The sequence below is a fragment of the Lissotriton vulgaris genome, chromosome 2_1, assembly GCF_964263255.1.
Source record: "Lissotriton vulgaris chromosome 2_1, aLisVul1.2, whole genome shotgun sequence".
NCBI classification, from domain to species: domain Eukaryota; kingdom Metazoa; phylum Chordata; class Amphibia; order Caudata; family Salamandridae; genus Lissotriton; species Lissotriton vulgaris.
In genome coordinates this window covers 157,590,925-157,603,338 of record NC_141687.1, presented here as the reverse complement: position 1 = coordinate 157,603,338, position 12,414 = coordinate 157,590,925, and the positions used below count along the sequence as shown (strand labels likewise).

The window sequence follows — 12,414 nt, the reverse complement described above, 5'->3', positions numbered from 1 at the left end:
GCAAAGCAAGCCCAGAGGACAGGACTATTGTAACATACAGCAGTTCCAGGAAATATTATGTGGCAATAGTCAGACAGAACAAGAACAGGTCGGATGAGAACAAAAACAATAAATCATAGACAGGGTTCAGCACAGTGAAATAACAACCGTTCAGGAACAAGGGCAGAAGACATGGCTGTCATTATAACAACTAACAACCAGAGAACCTTTTACAAGACACTGATACCTGCAACCGACAAACAGCAAGAAATAGAGACATAGCCATGAAAATAACAACTAACTGAGAGCAAGAACAGAGATGTGATAGTAACCTAAAAACAGGCTACAACGCACTAGTAAGTACAACCAACACACAATAAGAAATTGTAATATATCCATGAAAATAACAAAACAGAGGGCAGGGAAGTGGGTCAAAGGCAGTAGTCACTATGACCTACAGAAAGGGATGCCCTAATAAAACATTCTATTGATTAGCACTGCAAACTCAGCCTTGAAGAAATACACCTACAGAGGACACATTGGCAGCTGCTTTCCAGTGAGGCAGACACAGAGTGAGACAGAGGTTAGTTATGATCATGGTATAAAAAGGCAGCTGAATACAAAATGGCGCAGCAAATTACTAACTTAAATCATACAGTGCATGGTAAATTCGGAAATAGCAGTTTTCTAGTCCAACACCCCCATCACGAGAAGCAGCATCACCTGCAACAAAGAGGGGAGAGGGGAAACTAACACAATTGGTGTTGCCACACAGGTGCTCTGTGAATACAGGTGTGTTTGCAACAGGTAAGACACAGAGGTGCTCTGGGGTCCCACTTGTGCACACAACAGGTGAGATGAGTGAGTGGTCTGGGAGCACACTTCTGCAAGCAACAGGTGAAGCGCAAAAGTGGTCTGGGAGCACACTTCTGCATGCAACAGGTGAAGCGCAACAGTGGTCTGGGAGCACACTTCTGCAAGCAACAGGTGAAGCGCAACAGTGGTCTGGGAGCACACTTCTGCAGGCAACAGGTGAAGCGCAACAGTGGTCTGAGAGCACACTTCTGCACGCAACAGTGGTCTGGGAGCACACTTCTGCAAGCAACAGGTGAAGCGCAACAGTGGTCTGGGAGCACACTTCTGCACGCAACAGGTGAAGCGCAACAGTGGTCTGGGAGCACACTTCTGCGCGCAACAGGTGAAGCGCAACAGTGGTCTGGGAGCACACTTCTGCATGCAACAGGTGAAGCGCAACAGTGGTCTGGGAGCACACTTCTGAACGCAACAGTGGTCTGGGAGCACACTTCTGCAAGCAACAGGTGAAGCGCAACAGTGGTCTGGGAGCACACTTCTGCACGCAACAGGTGAAGCGCAACAGTGGTCTGGGAGCACACTTCTGCAAGCAACAGGTGAAGCGCAACAGTGGTCTGGGAGCACACTTCTGCAAGCAACAGGTGAAGCGCAACAGTGGTCTGAGAGCACACTTCTGCACGCAACAGTGGTCTGGGAGCACACTTCTGCAAGCAACAGGTGAAGCGCAACAGTGGTCTGGGAGCACACTTCTGCACGCAACAGGTGAAGCGCAACAGTGGTCTGGGAGCACACTTCTGCGCGCAACAGGTGAAGCGCAACAGTGGTCTGGGAGCACACTTCTGCATGCAACAGGTGAAGCGCAACAGTGGTCTGGGAGCACACTTCTGCAAGCAACAGGTGAAGCGCAACAGTGGTCTGAGAGCACACTTCTGCACGCAACAGTGGTCTGGGAGCACACTTCTGCAAGCAACAGGTGAAGCGCAACAGTGGTCTGGGAGCACACTTCTGCACGCAACAGGTGAAGCGCAACAGTGGTCTGGGAGCACACTTCTGCGCGCAACAGGTGAAGCCCAACAGTGGTCTGGGAGCACACTTCTGCATGCAACAGGTGAAGCGCAACAGTGGTCTGGGAGCACACTTCTGAACGCAACAGTGGTCTGGGAGCACACTTCTGCAAGCAACAGGTGAAGCGCAACAGTGGTCTGGGAGCACACTTCTGCACGCAACAGGTGAAGCGCAACAGTGGTCTGGGAGCACACTTCTGCAAGCAACAGGTGAAGCGCAACAGTGGTCTGGGAGCACACTTCTGTGTGCAACAGGTGAAGCGCAACAGTGGTCTGGGAGCACACTTCTGCAAGCAACAGGTGAAGCGCAACAGTGGTCTGGGAGCACACTTCTGCAAGCAACAGGTGAAGCGCAACAGTGGTCTGGGAGCACACTTCTGTGTGCAACAGGTGAAGCGCAAAAGTGGTCTGGGAGCACACTTCTGCATGCAACAGGTGAAGCGCAACAGTGGTCTGGGAGCACACTTCTGCAAGCAACACGTGAAGCGCAACAGTGGTCTGGGAGCACACTTCTGCAAGCAACAGGTGAAGCGCAACAGTGGTCTGGGAGCACACTTCTGCATGCAACAGGTGAAGCGCAACAGTGGTCTGGGAGCACACTTCTGCACGCAACAGTGGTCTGGGAGCACACTTCTGCAAGCAACAGGTGAAGCGCAACAGTGGTCTGGGAGCACACTTCTGCACGCAACAGGTGAAGCGCAACAGTGGTCTGGGAGCACACTTCTGCGCGCAACAGGTGAAGCGCAACAGTGGTCTGGGAGCACACTTCTGCATGCAACAGGTGAAGCGCAACAGTGGTCTGGGAGCACACTTCTGCAAGCAACAGGTGAAGCGCAACAGTGGTCTGGGAGCACATTTCTGTGCGCAACAGGTGAAGCGCAAAAGTGGTCTGGGAGCACACTTCTGCATGCAACAGGTGAAGCGCAACAGTGGTCTGGGAGCACACTTCTGCAAGCAACAGGTGAAGCGCAACAGTGGTCTGGGAGCACACTTCTGCAAGCAACAGGTGAAGCGCAACATTGGTCTGGGAGCACACTTCTGTGCGCAACAGGTGAAGCGCAAAAGTGGTCTGGGAGCACACTTCTGCACGCAACAGGTGAAGCGCAACAGTGGTCTGGGAGCACACTTCTGCAAGCAACAGGTGAAGCGCAAAAGTGGTCTGGGAGCACACTTCTGCACGCAACAGGTGAAATGCAACAGTGGTCTGGGAGCACACTTCTGTGCGCAACAGGTGAAGCGCAACAGTGGTCTGGAAGCACATTTCTGCAAGCAACAGTTGAAGCGCAACAGTGGTCTGGGAGCACACTTCTGCACGCAACAGGTGAAGCGCAACAGTGGTCTGGGAGCACACTTCTGCAAGCAACAGGTGAAGCGCAAAAGTGGTCTGGGAGCACACTTCTGCACGCAACAGGTGAAACGCAACAGTGGCCTGGGCATGCAACAGGCAAGACACAGAGGTGCTCTGGGAGCACTCTTGTGCACGCAGCAGGTGAGAAGCTGAGGTGGTCTGGGGCACACTTGTGCACGCAGCAGGTGAGAAGCAGAGGAGGTCTGGGAGCACACTTGTGCACGCAGCAGGTGAGAAGCAGCGGTGCTCTTGAAGCACACTTGTGCACACAACAGGTGAGACGCAGAGATGGTCTGGGAACACTCTTGTGCACGCAGCAGGTGAGACACAGAGGTGCTCTGGGAGCACTCTTGTGTACACAACAGGTGAGAAGCAGAGGTGGTCTGGGATCACAATTGTGCACGCTACAGGTGAGACACAGAGGTGCTCTGGGAGCACTCTTGTGTACACAACAGGTGAGAAGCAGAGGAGGTCTGGGAGCACTCTTGTGCACGCAGCAGATGAGACACAGAGGTGCTCTGGGAGCACTCTTGTGTACACAACAGGTGAGAAGCAGAGGAGGTCTGGGAGCACTCTTGTGCACGCAGTAGATGAGACACAGAGGTGCTCTGGGAGCACTCTTGTGTACACAACAGGTGAGAAGCAGAGGAGGTCTGGGAGCACTCTTGTGCACGCAGCAGATGAGACACAGAGGTGCTCTGGGAGCACTCTTGTGTACACAACAGCTGAGACGCAGAGGTGGTCTGGGATCACACTTGTGCACACAACAGGTGAGACACATAGGTGGTCTGGAGCACATTTGTGCACGCAACAGGTGAGACACAGACGTGCTCTGGGAGCACTCTTGTGCACGCAGCAGGTGAGGCACACATTCAGGGTTGCTCTATATTCACACACGTGTGAGAAGCAAGCGAGACAAACATATAAGTGATCAGGGAGCACACCTCAGCGGGGAGCAAGGGAGACGCGCACAGAGAGGCCTGTGTGGGGAATAAGCAAGACAAACACATATGTGCATTATGATCACAGGTGAGCCATGAACCCATGCTAGCTGTGTGCACATTTATGAGTTGAGCTGTGACACCTACACGAGAGCAAAGGCACAAGTTGAAGATGGATGTGGTGTACAGCGTCCCGGTGCTCTTTTTAGAGAGGGGACTCCGTTCCCCTTGCCGGAGGTCAGAGGGGCTCAGAGGTGTCACCTATACCGCAGCACTGTAGCGTCCTGCCTTTGCAAACACCGTGGGTGTCACTTGGCCTTGGGGCGTTTGCAAAACCCTCCTTCCCACTGGCAGCCCTCTCTTTGTCAAAAAGGTCCTAATCTGAGAAGTACAGAGAACTTCACACTATTAAACCTTCCATCACCTAACGAACTGCAAATGTGAAGCGCTTTAGTGCCTTAAATTTGGCACAGAGCACCAGCATAAAACAAACATGCCTTAACACAAACTTTTATTGATAAAACAATGTACCAAGCACATTTTGTCTGTTTTGTAAACGCAATTAAAAGAGGCTATAACAAGTTCGACACCTCTGTTTAAAATTAAAATAGTGTCCCATTTCGGCATTTCTTAGCGCTTTTACACACTGATACATGGAAACCCCTACATCTAATTTTAAAAAGTTAAACAAAACAAAGGGTAGGACTTATCGTCACGTCACTGTCTGTGGCGTTATTCTGAATTGGTATGTATGGTCTTCTCACATTGGTCCTGGGGACAGTGGCGACGAGGATAGGATGTACAGACCTCCTGCCTCTCCTTCCAATCCTTTCTAAACCCATTGGCTCTCTGCAACTACCTCCTTTGTCTCTTCACATTAGTCCTGGGGACAGTGGAGACGAGGATAGGATGTACAGACCCCCTGCCTCTCCTCCCAATCCTTTCTGAACCCATTGGCTCTCTACAGCTACCTCCCTGGTCTTCTCACATTGGTCCTGGGTACAGTGGCGACGAGGATAGGATGTACAGACCCCCTGCCTCTCCTCCCAATCCTTTCTGAACCCATTGGCTCTCTACAGCTACCTCCCTGGTCTTCTCACATTGGTCCTGGGGACAGTGGCGACGAGGATATGATGTAAAGACCTCCTGCTTGTCCTCCCAATCCCTCCTGAACCCCTTGGCTCTCTGCAGCTACCTCCCTGGTCTTCTCACATTGGTCCTGGGGACAGTGGCGACGAGGATATGATGTAAAGACCTCCTGCTTGTCCTCCCAATCCCTCCTGAACCCCTTGGCTCTCTGCAGCTACCTCCCTGGTCCTCTCACATTGGTCCTGGGGACAGTGGCGACGAGGATATGATGTAAAGACCTCCTGCTTGTCCTCCCAATCCCTCCTGAACCCCTTGGCTCTCTGCAGCTACCTCCCTGGTCCTCTCACATTGGTCCTGGGGACAGTGGCGACGAGGATATGATGTAAAGACCTCCTGCTTGTCCTCCCAATCCCTCCTGAACCCCTTGGCTCTCTGCAGCTCCCTCCCTGGTCTTCTCACATTGGTCCTGCGGACAGTGGCGACGGGGATAGGATGCACAGACCCCCTGCCTCTCCTCCCAATCCTTTCTGAACCCATTGGCTCTCTGCAGCTACCTCCCTGGTCTTCTAACATTGGTCCTGGGGACAGTGGCGACGAGGATAGGATGCACAGACCCCCTGCCTCTCCTCCCAATCCTTTCTGAACCCATTGGCTCTCTGCAGCTACTTCCCTGGTCTTCTCACATTGGTCCTGGGGACAGTGGCCATCAATAGCAAGATCCTGCAGACGAGGGACACAGGCTACCAGCAGAACCCCTGTTGGAATGTGGTGCTTCTCTTATTAGAGGCAGGACTGAATCTTTGGGTCTTTGTCATCTTTTTATCAGGGGTGGAGACAAGACACAAAACAAGGAGCACATACTTTCTGTCTCACTGGCACTCACACGCACAGGCCGAAGAACTCACACATGCACATAGAATTCAGCACCCCACATCATACATACACACATACAGTATGTTCAACAGCATAGGGTTTGGTAGGGCTCAGTCCTGTTAGTGTGATGCATAGCCTAGAATCTCCTAAGCAGGCCCCAGCAGCCCCAGTCCATCCTGTGTCACTGGCCTTTAAAAAGCGCACACCTCACAGCTCAGCTGGTAACTCCTTTCCAACACCACTCCAACACAATACATCTGTGTCATCAGGTAGTGTAAAGTGATTCCAGTAATACAGCTAATGCCGGCATTGGAGCTCCCTTTTTAGGTCGAGCATGGGCAGCACATTCGCTGCTCTTCGAGACATGCTGTATTAGAGTATGGACTTGAAGCTCCACCCACTCTCCGTCCATATTTTTCATTAGCTTATGTATTTGTCCTTTGTAAATGCTGGCTTCTGATTCATTAATAGGCTTGTTAGTCCCTCCTTAGTATTGCCTGGTTTTCATTTATGACCGCCCATGAGGACTGGCCCTTTTACTTCTGTGGTTACACAGTATGTCTTATTTAGTCTGTAAGCACTATTTTCTTTATCGAGCTTCTCCTACTGCAGACATGACATGCAAGCATTCAGCGTGCATGAGGCACTTTCACTTTCCAAGCAGCCGGGGACAATGGCGGTCGGTTCTTTTAAATGAAATAGGTCTTGCATTTACAAGAGTTTGAGCTATTGGCATTGCAAATGGCAATGCATTGTATGTATCTGTTAATTATCAAAGCAGATAAATAAATGACATTGTCATTTACAATGCCAATAGATCAAACTCTCGCATATGCGAGACCTATTGCATTGCAAATGCTTGTTACATTTGCAGATTGACCCATTGTGCATTTGTAGACTTGTTTCAGGTGAGCAGGCACCCTGACAAGCAGGCTTGTTTAGCTGTCTATCACAAAAAGAAAACAGAACAGGTCTAAAGGTGGTGTGTGGCCATGACGGAGATCATGAAACAGTTAGGTGTGTATGTGGAAAGATGTTATTATATGACAAGAACTAGAACACTGGCTAGAACACGTCCCATCAGACCACCCTCGTGGTGGAATATCATCATGTGGGAAGTGATGTTCTCTCTCAAACTCAACCGACCATAGAGTGTCGGAAATCAAAGTCATGATACTTATCAAAAAAGTGAAAATGAAAATAATAATATTAATCATAAACACAGGGTGCAGTGCTGAAATAATCGTGATGAGTAAGATTAACTACCCAGACTCAGGAAATGTTCTAACTGCAGTCAAGGTGTCAAGATTAAAAACACGCTGAGTAGTATTGGACTGGAACTACTCATTGTTTAGCTGTCTGCCAGCCTTCGGTTTCACAGCACAGAAGACTCCCAGCCTTACACTGCAGCTGAAGCATCTCAACTCCCCGAAGTAGCATTCCAGGACAATTATCTTTTCACAGAAAGTAGGGGAACTGTTTTCCTTAAATTATAAAAAGTATAAGCAGGCCCTGCCACTCCAACACCATCCCCGCCCCCCACTTCGACCACTGCCCTATTACAACTTTATGGGTACTGTGCTCTTCTTTTGCGAGAAAAAGTGCAGGTACTGAAAGGGAGGAAACTGAGAAGTGCCCGTACTTAGCCCCGTGAGGGCCGGCCCATTTAAAGCAGGGGTGGCTGTGATCTGTGCACAGTGCTTTCTTTCCGAATGTATGTGCCCTCCGCTGTGTGCTCTCTTACTGCGCTCAGTGCTCTCTCGGTGTACATGTGCAGGCCTCCACCTCTGTGTGCTCTCTTACTATGATCTCCGCTCTGTGCTCTCTCGGTGTGCATGTGCAGGTCTCCACCTCTGTGTGCTCTCTTACTGCGCTCAGTGCTCTCTCTCCATGTACATGTGCAGGTCTCCACCTCTGTGTGCTCTCTTCCTGTGATCTCCGCTCAGTGCTCTCTCGGTGTACATGTGACGGTTCCCTCCTCTGTGTGCTCTCTGTCTGTGATCTGTGCACAGTGAGTGTATCGCTTCCCTTCCTCCGTTCATGGTTTCGGGCTGTTCTCTCTGTCGAAGTGTTCTCACTAAATACATGTCCTGGGTCCTGCTGTGTGTGCTCTCTTGGTGGGAAGTCTGTGCATGCAGTGCATTCTTTGTGTTCCCTCTGCGTGTGCTCACTGGCTCTGATGTGTGCACAGTGCCCTGTGCACATGTATGTGCTGGTTCCCTTCTCCGAGTGTGCTCTCTGGCTGTGATATTTGCACAGTGCCCAGTGTACATGTATGTGCTGGTCCCCTTCTCTGAATCTGTGCACAGTGCCTTGTGTACATGTATGTGCTGGATCCCTTCTCTGCGTGTGCTCTCTGGCTGTGATCTGTGCACAGTGCCCTATATACATGTGCTGGTTCCCTTCTCTGTGTGTGATCTGTGCACAGTGCCCTATGTACATGTATGTGCTAGTTCTCTTCTCTGAATCTGTACACAGTGCCCTGTGTACATGTATGTGCTGGTTCCCTTCTCCGAGTGTGCTCTCCGGCTGTGATCTATGGACAGTGCCCAATGTACATGTATGTGCTGGTTCCCTTCTCTGAGGGCACAGTGCCCCGTATACATTTGTGTGATGGTTCCCTTCTCTGAGTGTGCTCTCTGGCTGTGATATATGCACAGTGCCCTGTGTACATGTATGTGCTGGTTCCCTTCTCTGTGTGAGCTCTCTGGCTGTGATCTGTGCACAGTGCCCTGTGTACATGTATGTGCTGGTTCCCTTCTCCGAGTGTGCTCTCCGGCTGTGATCTATGGACAGTGCCCAGTGTACATGTATGTGTTGGTTCCCTTCTCTGAGGGCACAGTGCCCTGTGTACATGTATGTGCTGGTCCCCTTCTCTGAATCTGTGCACAGTGCCCTGTGTACATGTATGTGCTGCTTTCCTTCTCCGAGTGTGCTCTCTGGCTGTGATATGTGCACAGTGCCCTGTGTACATGTATGTGTTGGTACCCTTCTCTAAATCTGTGCACAGTGCCCAATTTACATGTATGTGCTGGTTCCTTTCTCTGAATCGGTGCACAGTGCCCTGTGTACATGTATGTGCTGGTTCCCTTCTCTGTGTGTGCTCTGTGGCTGTGATCTGTGCACAGTGCCAAGTGTACATGTATGTGCTGTGCTGGATTCCTTCTCTCTATGTGCTCGCTGGCTGTGATCTGTGCACAGTGTCCTGTGTACATGTATGTGCTGGTTTCCTTCTCTGCGTGTGCTCTCTGGCTGTGATCGGTGCACAGTGCCCTGTGTACATGTGTTGTGCTGGTTCCCTTCTCTGAGTCGCTCTCTGGCCGTGATCTGTGCACAGTGCCCGGTGTACATGTATGTGCTGTGCTGGATTCCGTCTCTCTCCGTGCTCTCTGGCTGTGATCGGTGCACAGTGCCCGGTGTACATGCATGTGCTGTGCTGGATTCCGTCTCTCTCCGTGCTCTCTGGCTGTGATCGGTGCACAGTGCCCGGTGTACATGTATGTGCTGTGCTGGATTCCTTCTCTCTCTGTGCTCTCTGGCTGTGATCGGTGCACAGTGCACGGTCCTGGCTCACATGTCCGCTCCTCTGTGTGTGTCGTGCACGCTGTGCTTTCCCTGTGCTCTGTTTCCGCCGGTGTGCACCTTACCTGCACCGCGCAGTGTTGCGGGGGCCGGATGCGGGGGCTGGTAAGGTGTCCTCCATGGGCGGACCGCTGGGCTCAGGCCGGAGGTCCCCGGGGCTCAGCTGCTGCGTCCCCGCTCTGTGCACGCCTCCTGCGGGCCGTGCTCGCCCGTGCCCCGGTCTCAGATCCTCTCACTCCCGCGGATAGCTCCTCTTCAGCCCCGGTCAGTGATCTCCCTCCGGTCAGTGATCTCCCTCCGGTCAGTGGTCTCCAGCCCCGGTCAGTGGTCTCACCCGGTTAGTGATCCCCCTCCGGGCCCGACGCGCTCTCCCCGGCCCTGGTCTCCGGAGCCTACCGTCTCTCGCTCTCACTCAGCCCGGCCCAGTGGCTGCCCCCGCTCGCTGTGTGGAGCTCCTGCTTGGCGGGCAGAGGATGACAGGAGGGGGCCGGCCCGGCTCCGGGGGAGGACGGAGGAGGCCGGGCCTGGCCGGGGGCGCTGATCGCGGCAGCGGCTCTGCGTGCTGCCCCGGTGGCTACCACATCCCCCGGCGGGGGCTACCGTGCGGATCCCGGGCACTCTCCACAGCCACGCCGTCTGCCCTCACAGCACCTCCCCAGCACCGTCCTGCTGTCTTTTCCAACACGTTTAGCCATCGATCTCTCCCTCCCTCCTCCTCTCGGCGCCCCCCTCCTTCCATCCACACATCCCTCCTTTTTACCCACATCTCCTCCCACAACCTCTCCTCTCCCCTTTTCCCCGCGACGCCGCTCTCTCCTACCTTCCTCGACGGCTCCATCCCTTCCAGTAGCGCGGCCAGTGTGTCACGGGCCCTGGGCAAGGAAGGACAACACCCGACCCCTGCTGCTTGAACGTTCAAATACAGCAATAATCAGGGTTTAGTGTGGCGCTCTGGGCCCTGGTGCCACTGCCCCTGCTGCACAGCTACGCCCCGGATTCCTCCTTATCTAACTCTCCATTCTCTCCCATTCCTGACTCCCCTGATCTTCCCCTGTACCCCAGCACACCCCCCCCCAGCGCCTCTCTAACATCTACCCCTCATCTCCCCAAACTACCTTGCCACTTCTCTATCCCTTTCTGTTTTCATCTTTTCTCTCCTCCCTTCTCACCACCATCCATTTTGTCCTCTTTCTACAGTTCCATGTTCTTCGTCTTCACTCGCTCCTATTTTGCTTGTTTCTGTCTCCATACTTCTCTTCCTTTCCTCCTTTTGCTCTTCTCACGTGGACTCAGACCGGCCTCCCCACCTCTGCTTGCCTGTCTGCCCACCCATCGAAGAGGAGGGTCCCTTGCAGCATCCTCTCACGGTTGAGGGTCACTCAAAGCAGCCGGGGATCGAATCTGAGGGACGTTTGAGGCGGCCTGGCTCTGAGAGTGAGGGTCCCTTGCAGCATCCCCTCACGGTTGAGGGTCACTCAAAACACCCAGGAATCGAATCTGAGGGACGTTTGAGGCGGCCTGGCTCTGAGAGTGAGGGTTACTAGCAGCTTCCAGAGACTGAGAATGAGGGAGGGATCCACCGGCCCGAGACTGAAAAATTGGGACACTTGAAGCGGAAAGTGAGGGTCATGTTATGCATCGAGACACAAAATGTGATTCTTGCACAGAAGGCGATGCTCGTTTGAAGGTCGCTGTCATGGAAGCATCGTTTGAAACTTCCAAGCAATCAATCAATCAATCAGAGTACTTGTAAAGCGCGCTACTTGCTCGTGAGGGTCCCAATGCGCTGAGGGTAAAGGGGGGATGCGGAGGGTGCTGCTACTGCTCGAAGAGCCAAGTCTTGAGGAGTATTCTGAAGGCGAGTAGGTTTTGGGTCTGCTGTATGTGGGTGGGGAGGGTGTTCCAGGTCTTGGCGGCGAATTAGGAGAAGGATCTGCCGCCGGAGGTCGTCCGTTGGATGCGGGTGACAGCGGCGAGGGCGAGGCTGGCGGAGCGGAGCTGGCGGGCGGGGTTGTGGAAGCTGTGTCGTCTGTTGAGGTACGCTGGTCCGGTGTTGTGGAGTGCTTTGTGTGCGTGGGTGAGGAGCTTGAAGGTGATCCTCTTGTCGACGGGGAGCCAGTGTAGCTCTCTCAGGTGGGGGGTGATGTGGTTGCGGCGGGGGAAGCACAGCAAGTGAGGGCCATAGATGCATCTTACCACAGAAAGGGAGGGGAGCTGTGAACCCCCTGGCTCTGAAGCAACCTGGCACAAAAGTGCGTGGGTGACAGTCTTCCTGGCGTCAGGTGGATCCATTTGAAGGTCTTGCGAGGGTGTTGAAGCAAGTGGCGGGCACAGCGTTGATCTGGCGGTTCATGGTGAGTAAAGTCGAGTATGATGCTGAGGTTGCGTGCGTGGTCAGTTGAAGTGGGTGGGTTTCTGAGGGTGGGGGGGCCACCAGGTGTTGTCCCATGCAGAGGGGGTGGAGCCTAGGGTGAGGACTTCTGTTTTCTCTGAATTGAGCTTCAGGCAGCTGCTGCTCATCCAGGTCACTATGTCTCATCCCTTCTTTGAAACTGCACCTGGTGATGTTGGGTTCCTTGGTGAGGGAGAGGATGAGCTGGGTGTCGTCGGCGTATGAGGCTATGTTGAGTCTTTGCTTTCCGACGATGGTTGCGAGGGGGGCCATGTAGACGTTGAAGAGCATGGGGCTAAGGGAGGATCCTTTGGGTACTCCGCATCTGATCTC

General features: G+C 53.0%; 1 protein-coding gene across 3 annotated transcripts in view; it reads right to left on the bottom strand.

The window, feature by feature from the left end:
- TPST1 (tyrosylprotein sulfotransferase 1) overlaps window positions 1–10,430 on the bottom strand; it is a 307,002-nt gene extending 296,572 nt beyond the window's left edge. Inside the window, exon 1 of one of the 3 annotated variants that reach the window (XM_086954624.1) lies at window positions 9,755–10,430. The gene's annotated coding sequence lies outside the window, so the exon portion shown is untranslated. The remainder of the gene's footprint in view (window positions 1–9,754) is intronic. The other 2 variants (XM_086954623.1, XM_086954625.1) reach the window with 2 other exon arrangements.
- Between the last annotated feature and the right edge of the window lie 1,984 nt (window positions 10,431–12,414).